The following is a 16,072-nucleotide window of genomic DNA, read 5'->3' as shown; positions in this document are numbered from 1 at the left end:
TGCTGGTTAAATTTCCAATTTTCAATTTTCTCCACGTCGCTTTCTTCCTGCTTATCATTTTGGCTTCTTATTTCCCATCCGGGTTTTGTCGATGGAGCTTTCCCGGCTGGTTTTCTGATTTGAACTTTATACTTACCATGTTGACTCCTGCGTAAATTAAATTGTTTAGGTCTGTGATTGTATCTGTCGGGAGTTGTGGGAGGAGCTTCTTAATTTGGGTCTAAACACTTGCAGTTTTAGATGTAGGTTACTTAAGGCATCAAACTTTTTAATTTGATTGGAGACAAAAACAATAAATGTTAAGGGGGTTAAAATTGGAGTCAAAGTTAAAAAATATTGACCTCTGCGATCTCTATCAAATTACTCAGCCAATATTGGGTCTAAACATTTAAAATTTTACATAAAGTGTATTCAGACATAGGGTAAGATTTTGGGCTGAAAATTTGGCTGCAAACAGGTCAAAGTTTAAAAGATTTGACCTTTGCGGTCTCTAGCAAACTCTCAGCCAATTTTGGGTCATAACATTTGAAATTTTACGTAAAGGGTATTCATTCATGCAAGTAAGCTTTTTAATCAGTTTTTGCGCTAAAATTTGGCTGCCAAGAGGTTAAAGTTGAAAGAGTTGACCTTTGTAGACCCTTCCAAACTCCTCCGCTAATTTTCGGTCTAAACACTTGGAATTTTAGATGTAGGTTACCTGGAAATAAGTCAAACTTTTTAATATATATACATATGTACATAACTTTATGAACAGTACATAGGGCCAGAGCAAAGCCGAGCTGATATATATATATATATATATATATATATATATATATATATATATATATATATATATATATATATATATATATATATGAACTGGCTTGGTGTCTTGTTTATGAGCGATTTCTACTTAAAAAATTATCCCAAGTTTGAGAAAAGAAAGTGAAATAGGAAAGATATTAAAACAGGCCCTATACTACAATTGAACTAAATAGTCAGCTGATCGTTCGTTAGATGTTTTGTTAGTTTTACTCTTGACGGTGAGATATGCGATTCGTAAACACAAATAAAAAAAATCGTTGCTATTTATATCAATGCTAGCAGCAAATATTACGTTTCAGTGATTATAGCTATTTATAAAGAGCACTTAAATTGGTGAACGCATAGAACGAAGGTGTATCGTTATGATAATCACTCCGTATCGTAACGGTAGCGTGGCCGAGCGGTCTAAGGCGCTGGTTTAAGGCACCAGTCTCTTCGGAGGCGTGGGTTCGAATCCCACCGCTGCCATTCCATTTATTTATTTTATATTATATGAGTTATAGAACGCGTCTAGACGTGGGATTTTAGCGATAAGCCTAGTTTTTCCCTAGAAACCAAAGTCAAGTTTCTTTCACGTTTGCGATGTTGTGTTCTCTGTTTACTTAGGTATGTCTCTGGTTCTTTGTAGTTCTAGAATGTCAGCCATCCAAGCTTTTCCTTCTTCCTTAGAGAAGGAGTTTGTTTAATCGCCAGAAGGGCACCTGTAAGTAAGTGCTGACGGGCCTGTCAAGGAATTTTTTTGCTGGTCAGAGTTCTCCTCAAAAGCACTGACTTTTCAAATATCACTTTCCTAACCTTGTGTCACATCATCTCGCCGTGGAAGGGAGATAAATAACGTAATAATTCATCTTGATGCACGCATGGAAAACACCGGACACTAAAAACAAACGTGTTCATTAACACAACTTACTACCAAGGTCAAGCAAGCGTTATAGTGAAGCTATTTCAACGATCCCTAACAATACAGTTACGTAAAACGGATTACCGTCTTTCCAAAAAACTGGCATCCCATTTGTCCGTTTCATGAAAATCTGTACTTTAGAACAAATCGCTCACTGCTGTTCTATAGTCACCTCCAAAATTCACCGCAGAATTAACCCTTGAATGTAACACGATTTAACATCATTATAAGCTAATATTATGAATATAACTTTTGTACCATTTAAAAGAAGAAAGGCAAAATAAACAAGTAATAATTTTTTTAAAATTTTTTTCATCGAACGAAAATAATGAAATTGCGAGACGAAAATCTCATTAACATAATTGGCGCTTTAAAATAACGTTCCCATGTATTAAGCATTCCGAACGTGAAAACATACCCATGTTTAATAAATCTAGCAAAAATCAACTAATGGTCAGATTTTCATGAAATTTTCGATACTTATCCAGTTTAGAATGAAATTACATATAAAATGCAGTTTCCGTAATATATTATAAGGGGAAATAATTTTTAGTGCGTGTCCCCCACACCTGTATTTTTTTTTTTTTTTTTTCGAAATTTGAACAAAATATATTTAAATTGATCGAAATTTCTATTTATTATGAAATATAATAGTCCAAATAAATAAAAAAAAAAATTAATTTTTTAAAAGTTTAAATAAACGTATTAAATAAAAACTTACTTTGAAGTTGCAATTAAAAATTGGATATAAATTTAAAATTATTATGTTTCTTTTAAATAGCGTTTTTTTCTGATTTATATATATTATTATCATATATATTATTTAATTGGGATTCATTATTGAGATGAGTATTATTTATTTATTTCGGACTCATTTTTGTTTATTGTTTTTTTTCCCAACGTTTCAGTCAACTATTGCTCTGTCCAAAAACTATAACCTTGATCACCCCCCCCTTTTTTTTCCCTCAGCATACACTTCCGAAAACCCGGGCAACGCTGGGCGCCCATGCTAGTATATCTATAAAAGTAAACGTGTCTGTGTATCTGTGTGTCTGTCTGTCTGTGTGTCTGTGTACATTTACACACGCAATAACTTTGCCAATTTTTAGTCTACAGACTCGAAATTTGATATACAAGATACTGAGATTTTGGAAAATCTATGTGATCGGTTTTCGGCTCAAAGTTCAACGATTTGACATTTGAGAACTCTACCAAACTCCTCCGACAATTTTGGGTCTAAACACTTGACATTTTCGATATCGTTCCTTGGATATGGATCTAACTTAATAACTTGATTTGAGCCCAAAACAATAAATGTTAAGGGGTCATAATAGGGGTCAAAGTTTAAAAAATTGACCGTTTTTTTTTTTTTTTTTGCTCAGCATACACCTCCAAACACCCGGGCAACGCCGGGCACCCATGCTAGTATATTTATAAAAGTGAACGTGTCTGTGTGTCTGTGTATCTGTCTGTGTGTGTACATTTATAGGCTCCTTGGACATAGATCTAATTTAATAACTTGATTTGAGATCAAAACAATAAATTTTAAGGTGCCATAATAGGGGTTAAAGTTTTAAAAAATGACCGCTTATTTTTTTTTTTTTTGCTCAACATACACCTCCAAATACCGGGGCAACGTCGGGCACCCATGCTTGTATATATATATATATATATATATATATATATATATATATATATATATATATATATATATATATATATATATATTCACGCATACATACACACACATATATATATAGGGTGACCCCCCAAAAAACGTGATATCTCCATTATTTATTCACTGATTGCCCTTATTTTACAGGACATGGCAGAATCAACGACTGTGAGTACACCAAGACCCCAGTGCCCAGTGGGAGCTGGGACAAAGAATACACTGTGTTAAATTTAGTTCGGACAAAACACTAAGAAACGGGGCCTAATTAGAGTTGGGGCCCGTTTTTTTTGTTCACCCTGTATATGCCGATTCTCTGATTAATGAGGCGAACTTTCGATAACGCAGTTGTTAAGGATTTTTTTATTTTTACAATTCCTTGTTCAAATTATTGGTTAATCAATAAATTATTTCATATCATTTTTCATCAATTGTCTTGTAATTTATGCATATATATATATGTATGTGTATAAGTTTTTATTTTATGATAAAAGTGCATTCAATGGTTGCTATAAATCTTTCGTTCGTATGCCCGCCTGACCAACTTATCATTTTGCTATAATTACCGAACAAAATAACTGGCAGCGGTGGGATTCGAACCCACGCCTCCGAAGAGACTGGTGCCTTAAACCAGCGCCTTAGACCGCTCGGCCACGCTACCTAGGCATAGACAGATGCTCCCATCTTTCTTCTATATTTACACTACAATAGCAGTCAGCGCGAAAGATATTATCAGCTGCTAGCATATATAAAAATAGCATTGGTTTTTGTCAGTATTATAACATCAAGATTAAAACTATTAATAGCCTCACCATACTAACACACACACACACGCACACACCCGTGCGAACGCGCGTGCACACACACACACACACACACACACACACACACACACACACACACACACACACACACACACACACACACACACACACACACAAACAAACTCTAATAGGGACCGGTTGTTCTCCTTTCCTGTATTTATTTCTCTCCCTCTGCAAGACATGTAACACTAGAGTCGGAAAGTGTCATTGAAAAATCAGCTTTCTCCAGATGAGGAGCCCTCTAACCTTGCAAAAGATTCCTGGGAAGCCCTCTCAGCATTCCTCGGTAGAGGCGCTCCAGGCAATTAGCAATACACTTACCCTAAGAGAGAAGGCAAAGCCTTGGAAAGTAGACCACCTAGAACTGTACATAATCCACTCTTACACTGCAATCAAAATGGAAAAGATCATTGCAAGAATGGTCTAATGTTGATGTTGGGGCGAAGGGAAAAATCACACGCAAAAAAAAAAAAAATCAAAAAAAAAATCATCCGGATATGTAGAAGAGTAATTTATCTTGCTTTTGGTAACATTTATTTGTTGTATAATTTTTTTTTTTCTTTTCTAACTCTTTTGTTGTTTAATTGGCTCTTGTAAAAAATGCCCCCCAGCCCAGCGGGTATTTTCATGGCTATTTTTGGAAAGCCACAGGGCGCCTTAGGGAGCGCTGATTTACCCACACTCTACACCTCCCGGCCTTGAGCTATATCTTTCTCAGTTAGAAAGAAGTTACGCAATACCTTCTCCAAATACTATTATACCAATATAATATACTAGCTGTACTTAGCTGTCGCTGCCCGGGAATAATTTATTTTTACTTTTATTTTGATCAAGGTTTAAAGCTTTTTAATACGGAATAGGATAAGGATATCTTATTATAAATTTCCCTAATCTGTGTGTGTGTGTGTGTGTGTGTGTGTGTGTGTGTGTGTGTGTGTGTGTGTGTGACGCGGTTTATCTCAGCCTACAGACAATCCACCCAGGCAAGTAAGGTACTGAAATGAAGCTTATGACCCAGCGGATGTTTTAGTGATATTTATATCCATGTTTGGTGTATGGAAATGCAAATAAATAAATAAATTAATAAATAAATAATAATAATAAATAAATAAATAAAAAATAACGATTGACTAAACAACGTTTTATTTACTGGATATTTTTTCCGGTACAAGGACTCAAGTTTGCCCAGTTTCTTGTATAGAAAATGCACGAAGTCCATTTATTGGAGGTCTTCGTTAACATGCAAACATAATGATAATGAAAAGAGACAAGACGTCAGTAGCAAAGAATAATGAAATTGCGAGATAAAAATCTTGTTAACATTATTGGCGCTTTAAAATAACGTTCCCATGTATTAAGCATTCCGAACGTGAAACATACCCATGTTTAATAAATTTAGCAAAAATCAACTAATGGTCAGATTTTCATGAAATTTTCGATACTCATCCAGTTTAGAATGAAATTACATATAAAATGCAGTTTCCGTAATATATATGAGGGGAAATAATTTTTAGTGCGTGTCCCCATACCTATATTTCTTTTTCGAAATTTGAACAAAATATATTTAAATTGATCGAAATTTCTATTTATTATGAAATATAATAGTCCAAATAAATAAAAAAATATTCATTTTTTAAAAGTTTAAATAAACGTATTAAATAAAAACTTACTTTGAAGTTGCAATTAAAAATTGGATATAAATTTAAAATTATTATGTTTCTTTTAAATAGCGTTTTTTTCTAATTTATATATATTATTATCATATATATTATTTGATTGGAATTCATTATTGCGGACTATTGTCCTCATTTTTGTTTATTGTTTTTTCACGACGTTTCAGTCAACTATTCTTCTGACCAAAAAATACAATCTTGATCTCCCTTCGGGGCTAAAATTTCAATTGTATATACCCAAAATTGTCGAAGGACTTTGGTAGAGTTCTCAAAGGTCAAATCATTGAACTTTGACGCCTTAATAGCCAAATTTCTGGCCGAACACGAATTACAAAGATTTTCCAATATCTCACTACCCTGTATATCAAATTTCGAGTCCGTAAACTTAAAATTGACAGAGTTATTGAGTAGGGAAATGTACGCACACAAACACACACACACGTTCACTTTTATAGATATACTAGCATGGGTGCCCGGCGTTGCGCAAAAAAAGTGTTAGTAGGAAGGCAGGCTCGAACCTGTACCGCAAAGGAGGAAAAGAACGGGGGAAAAAACCTGATGTCTTTGCTGTTACGACCAACGCCAAACCGGAAGTCACATAGGTTTACATTAAGGCTAGACAATCAATAAGAGGGGATGATTTCGAAAATATCGGTGAAAAAAGCGACCCTCCCTGTAGAAAAGTGCCCAGTTGAGGATGAAGAAATTAATGTTTTTAGTCATTTTTTCGGTATTTGTCGTCTGAAAGATCGAGCTTAAAAACAATACTGATCGTTTTTCTTTTGTGTGTATCAATATTCATATTAAAAACTCTCTTTTCTATTTATTTAAAAAGAAAATATCAATTTTCTTATATCTTGGTTGTGGAATTGCATTCACTAGCAAACGATCTAGCTAATTTGCATATTCATTAAACATTCATTTTAATTAATTCCCTATTAGTTGCTTCTGGTTTTTAATGAGATAATCATCTTTAGTTAACTATTACCTGTAATTATATTCATGCAGATATTATACATGATTTATACTTGCATAATATTTGCGAAAAAAGTTTATAGAAAACACAAAATTGTTTCCATATATATTTATGTATACGGATATATTTTTGTTTAACAAATCTATCTATCTGTCTATCTACCTATCTACCTATATATATATATATATATATATATATATATATATATATATATATATATATATATAAGCGAACGTGTCTGTGTGTCTGTGTGTCTGTTTGTGAGTCTGTGTACATTTTCCTTCGCAATAACTCCGTTAATTTTCAGTCAATTTTTTATTTTTTTGCTCAGCATACACCTCCAAATACACGGGCAACGCCGGGCACCCATCCTAGTATATATATATATATATATATATATATATATATATATATATATATATATATATATGTGTGTGTGTGTGTGTGTGTGTGTGTGTGTGTGTGTGTGTGCGTGCGTGTATGCATGTATATATTCACGCATACACACATATACAGGGTTACAAAAAAAAAAAAACATGATATCTCCATTATTTATTCACTGATTGCCCTTATTTTACAGGACATGGCAGAATCAACGACTGTGAGTACACCAAGACCCCAGTGGAAGCTGCGACAAAGAATACACTGTGTTAAATTTCGTTCGGACAAAACACTAAGAAACGGGGCCTAATTAGAGTATGGGCCCGTTTTTTGGTTCACCCTGTATATGCCGATTCTCTGATTAATGAGGCGAACTTTCGATAACGCAGTTGTTAAGGATTTTTTTATTTTTACAATTCCTTGTTCAAATTATTGGTTGATCAATAAATTATTTCATTTTATTTTTCATCAATTGTCTTGTAATTTATGCATAAATATATGTGTGTATAAGTTTTTATTTTATGATAAAAGTGCATTCAATGGTTGCTATAAATCTTTCGTTCGTGTGCCCGCCTGACCAACTTATCATTTTGCTATAATTACCGAACAAAATAACTGGCAGCGGTGGGATTCGAACCCACGCCTCCGAAGAGACTGGTGCCTTAAACCAGCGCCTTAGACCGCTCGGCCACGCTACCTAAACAAAGATAGATGCTCCCATCTTTCGTCTATATTTACAGTACAATAGCAGTCAGCGCGAAAGATATTATCAGCTGCTAGCGTATATAAAAATAGCATTCGTTTTTGTCAGTATTATACCATCAACATTAAAACTATTAATAGCCTCACCATACTAACACACACACACGCACACGCACTCGTGCGCATGCGCGTGCACACACACACACACACACGCACACACACATACACACACACACACACACACACACACACACACAAACTCTAATGGAGGACCGGTTCTTCTTTCCTGTATTTATTTCTCTCCCTCTGCAAGACATGTAACACTAGAGTCGGAAAGTGTCATTGAAAAATCAGCTCTCCAGATGAGGAGCCCTCTGACCTTGCAAAAGATTTCTCAGTTAGAAAGAAGTTACGCAATACCTTCTCCAACTGTACTTAGCTGTCGCTGCCCGGGAATAATTTATTTTTACTTTTATTTTGATCAAGGTTTAAAGCTTTTTAATACGGAATAGGATAAAGATATCTTATTATAAATTGCCCTAATCTGTGTGTGTGTGTGTGTGACGCGGTTTATCTCAGCCTACAGACAATCCACCCAGGCAAGTAAGGTACTGAAATGAAGCTTATGACCCAGCGGATGTTTTAGTGATATTTATGTCCATGTTTGGTCTATGGAAATGCAAAAAAATAAATAAAAAATAAAAATAACGATTTAACTAAACAACGTTTTATTTACTGGATATTTTTCCGGCACAAGGACTCAAGTTTGGCCAGCTGGGAAAACTTTGGTTCTTGTATAGAAAATGCACGAAGTCCATTTATTGGACGTCTTTGTTAACATGCAAAAAAAATAAATAAATAAAAAAAAATAATAATAATAATAATGAAAAGAGACAAAAGGTCAGTACCAAAGAATAATAACATGCCTGGATGGGAAAAGTGTTAGAGAGTCCATGTGGCGTTTAATAAATATCTCCTTAGTAGGAACTAGAGTAGAGTTCGTATTATAAGAAAGTCCGGCACTTCTGCATGACAGTGCCATGAGGCGACTGAGACGAGTTATTGACCCCTGTTCTTTGAATAAGAAATGCCCTCTACCGGCCGTTCTGTGAACCTCAAATATAAACAAGTGTCTCCGAGAACGCAAAAATATAGGAAAAGCGAAACATTTATTGTATATAAAAAAAGATAATTTTAATGTTTTAATATTATTTCTTTTGAATGAGTGATTTTTTTAAGTGAAAATAAAATAAATGCTAAAAACATAAAACATTTATAGATTGTTTTTTTTTTTTCAGAATTATTTGGGTTTTTTTCATGTAAGATTGTATAAAATGTAGCAACATATAAATGTTTTTGTTTCACAATAACATTGTATCAAAATATATCCAAATATAATTTTATCATAATGTAGCAAAATATAATTTTAAAAAACATAAAACATTAAGAATATTTGTTTGCACAAAGATTGTTTGTTTTTAAGGCCCCCCACATTAAGATTGTGTAAACATATATCAAAATATAATTTTTGGTTTGCCAACAGAGCAAAATATAATTTTAATATAGAAGTTTAATTTTTAATAATATTGTTGGTTTTTTTTTTCAATGATTGATACGATTTATCGACCGCTGTTCGACTGACACACGCCCTCTATCGGTCGTTCTTGAAATTAAAACACACACCTTCGCCTCACGGCACTGTCATGCAGAAGTGCCGAAATTCCATACGTGCGCATGTGTTAAAGTAAGGCGGTATATATGTGTGCGTTGTAGGTATGCGTATGTATATGTTACATTGTTAAGATAGTATTTGAGCGCTTATACCCATGTTAGATCCTTTTTTTTTTTACAAAGGAGTCACCACTGATCAAGGCCCGGGGGCTAATCGAGGATAAGGGTCAATGAGTGTACAGTAGTCAATGGGCCAATATCGTAGCAATCGTTAATAGTGGAAATTTGGTAAATTGGATTACTTAAGAGGACGGCTTATCAAGAATTTGTTTACGTTGGACTTGACGACGGTCAAATTGTAGTCAGTTAGAAAGCAGGCAAACGGAAGAGATTTGTTCATGGAATCTACGTTTAGGTTTAGGCACAGATAAATAGTAGGGGAAATAATTGATAGTGGTTTCAAGTAGACGAGTGCTTGTAAAAGTTTGAGTTATCTTGTCGAATTCAGGGTCAGATGGTATCCCAAGAAAGAAATTTGGAGATTGGAATCGGTGGCCAGGATGAGTCAGAGAACTGTGCAAAAAAAAAAAAAAGGAGAAAGTAGTAGGCGCTTTGTTATTAATCCTGGCTCCGTGCTGAAGTGCTGCTTGCATGAGAAATTGTTTCCGATTGTACAAGCCAGAAATGAAGTTAAGTATTTGCACCAATTATAGCCCAGTTTAGGTAGGGGGGAGTAGTAAGTTGTTGTGAAGTCTATGCCAATCCTTTAGTCTCATCGTCTCATCACTAGGGCTATGACAACAGCATATTCTTTCCCGAGTTTTGATTCTCAGGTATATATCCATTAATATCTTATATGTTTTTATGTACAGTGATGTGATTCTCGGTTGATTAATTGTGTCTAACTGTGTCGGATATATAATCGAGAGTCAAAACAACGAAGACAAAAGAATATGCTATAGCCCTATTCATCACCGAATCGTATTTTCTGCTATTTTTTTTTTTTTTTTCACAATGGAAGATAAATTAGGCACCGCCAAAAATGGCCGAAAAATCAAGTTGTTGTTGTTTTTTAAAACGAAATTGCATTTATTAAAATCCATTATTTCTGAGGTACTTTTTTTTTCCAGAAAGATAAAACCCTGAATTTTATCATATAGAAAACAGAATAATGTAAAACTTTTTCTACTATTTTTAATTAAATTTTAAATGTTAAATTTTCCCAAAAAGTTAACAATTGACATTTTTGTCTTGCACAAAAAAAACGTACATAAATATTTTTTAAAAAAGGTTTTTGAAATAATTTATTTATTTGTTGTCTAACTAAGATTTAGGATGATTTTCTATGAGAATATGCAAAAATATATAATATAAGTACCTGGATTTCAAATAATTCCACTTATTCATATAGGCAACCAGTTACTTCGCGTCGATCTAGAGTCTAGATCGACACTGTTTACGTTTGTATTCGATAAAAAGCAAACTATGGAAGACCAAATAGGCCAAAAAAACTTATTTTTCAGTGACGAAAATTTCAATGTATTATTAAGCTGAGGCTGGTCAGTACCAGATGGGTGACCATTTGTATGAGTTTGGTTTTTAATGTGTATGTGTGTGGGGGCCAGGCTCCCCAAAATGGAGGAGGGGCAATTTAAAGCAGATTAAAAATAATTATTTCAGCGCGTTTGGTCCACCGTAGCCGAAAGTTTTCAAACGGGATCGAAAAAATGATGCTATTTTTTACCACAAAGGGCACAATATTTATCGAATTTTTTTTTTGTATCGATTCTTCAAAGCATGCCCTGTTTAATAATGGTCATGTATTATTCGGCTCGCTAAAAAAAAATTGTTAATTTATTTATCAAAGATTTTAAAATGGCTTTTTTCGTATAAATATTTTTAAAAAATTGTTTTTTGTTTTGCTTAACATATTCACCGAATTTCACACTTCAAAACTCAAAAGCGGGATAATTAAACACAATCGAAGTTCTGATATTCAGACGTCAAAATAAGGTATGCAAACAATTTTTTTTAAATCTATATTTCTGTCCCTTACAACAACACAATATGTTGTGTTAATTTTCAGATGATTATTTTAAGCATATTTGTACCACCTCAAAACAAGGTGGATTTTGTAAGTAAATATATATATATATATATATATATATATATATATATATATATATATATATATATATATATATATGTATATATATATATATATATATTTATATATATATATATATATATATGTATATATATATATATATATATATATATATATAAATATCGTTTATGAAAAATAAGTACACTGTTATAAAGTTCATTTTTCTCTTAATAATCGCTGAAAATTTCGTATTGATTGGATAATTACCTGATTTTTGGTAGATTTTTAAAAAGACGGTCCGTCAAAAAGTACTTACCTGCCCCCCTCCCCCAGTTTTGGCGGTGCCTAAGATAAATCCTCCGTGTTTTATTTATTTATTATTTGGAGGAGGAGGGGGAGAGGGTTCTACTCTTTTTAAGCGGTCACGTGTGGTTTTACGGTTTGGTATAAAAAAAACAAAAACAAAAAAAAACAAAAAAAAAAACAAAAAAAACAAAAACAAAAAAACAATTTTTGGTTAGCTGCTATCTTTTTAGATAGAGTTGTTCGGAAATGGGGTTCATTTTACGTTAAATTTATATACTAATCTGATTCCCTACTACATGTTAAAAGAATTGTATTTTCCCCGACCAAGTTTTTAGTGTGTTCATATGTAATGGCAGAAAAAAACGAATAGAATTTCAATTGGGTAGATGTAATTAGCAATGATGTGCCGATGTTGTTTGTCTACAAATTTACCGAAAATATTTCAAATATCCAGACAGAAAACCAGTTTTTTTTTGTTTTTGTTTTTTTACAGACAGATACCTACTAATTATTGCCCGGGAAAAATTATCTCCTCTGTAGTTCCACAAATATTTCAATATATAAAAACAGAAAATTTTACGAAGATTTACAATATATGCAGCTGCAGTGCAGCTTGCATAACAAAAATTTGTTTAAAATTTTTATTTATTATTGTTTTAATATTCCAAACAAACTAGTAGCTTGGGATATTTTTAATTAGTTAAGCTATAAGTTGCCTCACTTTTATGACGCTTCATAGCCATCATATGAAAACTTGTATTAAAGCATTCCTAATAAGGAAATCTAGAAAGGCTGGAAACGATGCCGAGATAGGCGGAGAACACATACAGCACCTGGTATTCCTAAACTGCCACCCATTTACGTCTTGGCCAGACTCAATGCTGTTAGACTTAACAGAAACTGGTGGTTATTTATTTGCTTCCCCACGAGAGCAAATTAAACACAGCGTCGTTTTTTAATGTGGAGAGAGGGGAAGGGGGAACAAGCCCCCCCCCCCGAGGGAGGACTCTCGCATGGTTAAAAGGGTACAATTGGTATGAAGGGTTCCCCCTACATTGACCAAAACTAATTGCTTCAAGAGCAATGGTCTGATATGTGGGGTTGCCCCCACATATTGCTTTCATTGCAGCATTCACAGAACAGATACTACACTTTGACATATTAAATCTTTTATTCAGGCTAAAATTACAATGTAAGTTCAAACCGAACAAAAAACTTAGGCACAAAGCCAACTCAAAAGGGGGAGGGGATTAGGGGTCGTTGGACGTTGGTCATCCTTGTCACTCCAGAACTAAACAAACGTTTCTCTTAGCTAGTATCTTCTTTCATCATAATACCGCATTCACTCTTTCGTATAAGGGGACGTCCTACTTATAGCCTAACTGTTTAAAACATTTTTTTATTTACGTGTAAAAACAAGAAAAAAGACTTTGATCTTTCACTCGCGGGCCAAAAATGTCAGGAGGTGCGCGAGGCGCTCGATGTGTCAACGTGATTAGGCCGTATATTTTATATACACTTGTTACTGGCAAAAGGCATGTCAGCGAAACATGATCTTTGCTACTATGTTGCTTTTTCTGTTTTTTTTTTTTTTTTTTTAATAACCAAACAAAATAATTGGCAGCGGTGGGATTCGAACCCACGCCTCCGAGGAGACTGGTGCCTAAAACCAGCGCCTTAGACCGCTCGGCCACGCTACCAGACGATAACCACCTCGATAGTTATATTATATATATCTTACACTGGCAGTGAGTGACGTTCATTGAAAAATCTAGCGGAGCATGTTTTATTTATTTTATATTAGAATTTCCTCTGTCAGTTTATTTTCGTTTAAACGGGTTTTGTTCACCGGAGAATATCGATCAATATGCGGCGCGATAATGATGAAATAAAATCTATAAGACGTGATGTTGCTATTTACTTGCCTCCCCATGAGGGCAAAGTTAGACACAAGGTCGGTTTTTAATGTAGGGGAAAATCCAGCTCCCCAAAATGGAGCACTCTGGATAGAGACAAAAATAAAAATTTCTCAGTAACTGTAGCATCAGAACAGATACTACACTGTGATCTTGGCATGAAGGACAAGATGTATCCATACGTTCGACTTCAATGCTTGTGCAGAGTAGTGGATTTTGAAACAATCACATTTCAGGTGAAAGCATTATTACGAGTGATGATGAGACGATTCCAATATTTTTCCCGATTCCAATATAATTACTGATTCCGATTCTTTATAGATCTCTTAATATTTAAATATAAATTGTGACTTTTCCCCAAACCGTACAAAAGTACATGTTAAATGTGCATATATTTTCTTGAACGTAAAAACACGCCCGTGTGGGGGAGCATGATCTATAGATTTTAGTTTGACTGGTAATCTAAAATCAATATATATTTATTAATACTACTAATAATGGAAGATTTTGCTTTAAACAAAATCAAATAAAAAGACAATTAAAAGAATCGTTTTTGGCATCGGAAAATAGGCAGAATTTTTCTTTTTTTTTTTTTTTTCGATTCCTATAGCGGTTCCGATACTCCTTTAGGACTTCTAATCTTTCCGATTCTCGCTTCTGATTAATCGTCCCAACACTTATTATTACGTAATTACGTATCATGTCGAAATGAGTATAAATTCCAAACATTACCAAAAATAATCCAGTAGAAAAATAATTATAAGTAAAAATAAAATTTATAAATTTGTAGAGTTTTATTGTATGTTTTGATGCGGAAAAGTTCTTGAAATACAGGGGAGGTAACTGCAATAGATCAATTTCAATATAGAAAATATTCGAATCATTATTGTTAGGTACGGGCAAAATGAATGCCGATGCTCAAAATGTATAAATAATTTGATCCTTCCCTTTACTTAAAAATTCATGAAAAATCAGGAAATTAACCAATTTTAATGAAATTTTCAGCATTTATCAAATAATCATCGTGGAATATAATGATCCAATTATTTTTATTTAAATCTTAGTGGAAATGTATTATTTTGTTTTAACAAAAAATACCTTTACTAAAGTTATGGTTTTCAGTAGTAAATAAAAACCGCAAGAATTTATTTTTGCTTTTTTAATGTAAATGAAGCATCGTAATTTGTAACAATAATAAAACAAATAATTTTTAAGGAAACATTACGAAAAAAGACCCTATAGTCCGTATTAACGAAATCGATATAACTCGAAGAAAAATTAATTTCTCGAACTACCGATATTATCATTGAATTAAGCATTGTTTATTTAATATTTTCACACAAAAAGAATTATAATTGCAAAAAAAAATTCTACTTTTTTTTACGGTTATATTTTTAACGTAATCTTTACATGTAAGATTCTAATATTTTCATTGCACGCAAGAACGTATAATTATCAACGTAAGATAATTTCATATAATTTTGGAAAACAAAGTAAAAAAAAAAAAAAAATTGAAAAACAGGAACAGAAAAATAATTTAATTAAAAAATGGCAAAAATTATACGAACGTTCCATGTCGGTAAGTACGGATGCGCAGAGTTGAAAAGAAAACCAGTCTGTTTTGCCCACCCTCCTCCTCTCTTCAACTACCCGCCTGTTTGTGTTTATCAACTTTAAATTTCACGTAAACATTATGATAAATGTTAACGTAAGTCTGTATTTTTTTAGTGTGTAATTTTTTCAATAATTATAAATTGTTTTCTTAACCAATTGTAATTCTGTATTAATATTAATAAATAATGGTGGTTACTTTTTTCAATAAATTAATTGTCAGTAGTATAATTAATGAATTTAATTAACTTTTATGCATTTTTAAATGAAGGAAGGTGGTCTGCGACTCAAAAAAAAAAAAAAAAAAAAAACAGGAAAAAATCGCTAGGTATGTCGGAATAATGTTAAATAAAGAAATAAATTATGTCTAATTTGTCGTTCCATACATATTTGAATTTTGCCGCCAGATTTTTTTTTTTTTTTGATACGATAAACAAGTTTCGTTCCTACCAGTGTGACATTTTTGGATAATTATTGCTTTTTTTAGCAAAAGTTAAGTACATTTATTGTATTAATTCATTATTA

General features: G+C 33.1%; 4 non-coding genes across 4 annotated transcripts; 1 reads left to right on the top strand and 3 right to left on the bottom strand.

The window, feature by feature from the left end:
• The first annotated feature begins 1,193 nt into the window (after positions 1-1,193).
• On the top strand, positions 1,194-1,275 carry Trnal-aag (transfer RNA leucine (anticodon AAG)). Its single transcript has one exon. It is a non-coding gene; the product is annotated as a tRNA-Leu (tRNA).
• Positions 1,276-3,959: 2,684 nt separating this feature from the next.
• Positions 3,960-4,041, bottom strand: Trnal-aag (transfer RNA leucine (anticodon AAG)). The gene has a single exon. It is a non-coding gene; the product is annotated as a tRNA-Leu (tRNA).
• Positions 4,042-7,850: 3,809 nt separating this feature from the next.
• Positions 7,851-7,932, bottom strand: Trnal-aag (transfer RNA leucine (anticodon AAG)). Its single transcript has one exon. It is a non-coding gene; the product is annotated as a tRNA-Leu (tRNA).
• Positions 7,933-13,638: 5,706 nt separating this feature from the next.
• Trnal-uag (transfer RNA leucine (anticodon UAG)) lies at positions 13,639-13,720 on the bottom strand. Its single transcript has one exon. It is a non-coding gene; the product is annotated as a tRNA-Leu (tRNA).
• Between the last annotated feature and the right edge of the window lie 2,352 nt (positions 13,721-16,072).

This window comes from Euprymna scolopes, chromosome 23 (genome assembly GCF_053919585.1).
Source record: "Euprymna scolopes isolate OS-2025 chromosome 23, ASM5391958v1, whole genome shotgun sequence".
Lineage (NCBI taxonomy): Eukaryota > Metazoa > Mollusca > Cephalopoda > Sepiida > Sepiolidae > Euprymna > Euprymna scolopes.
This window is presented reverse-complemented; position numbering and strand designations above follow the sequence as displayed.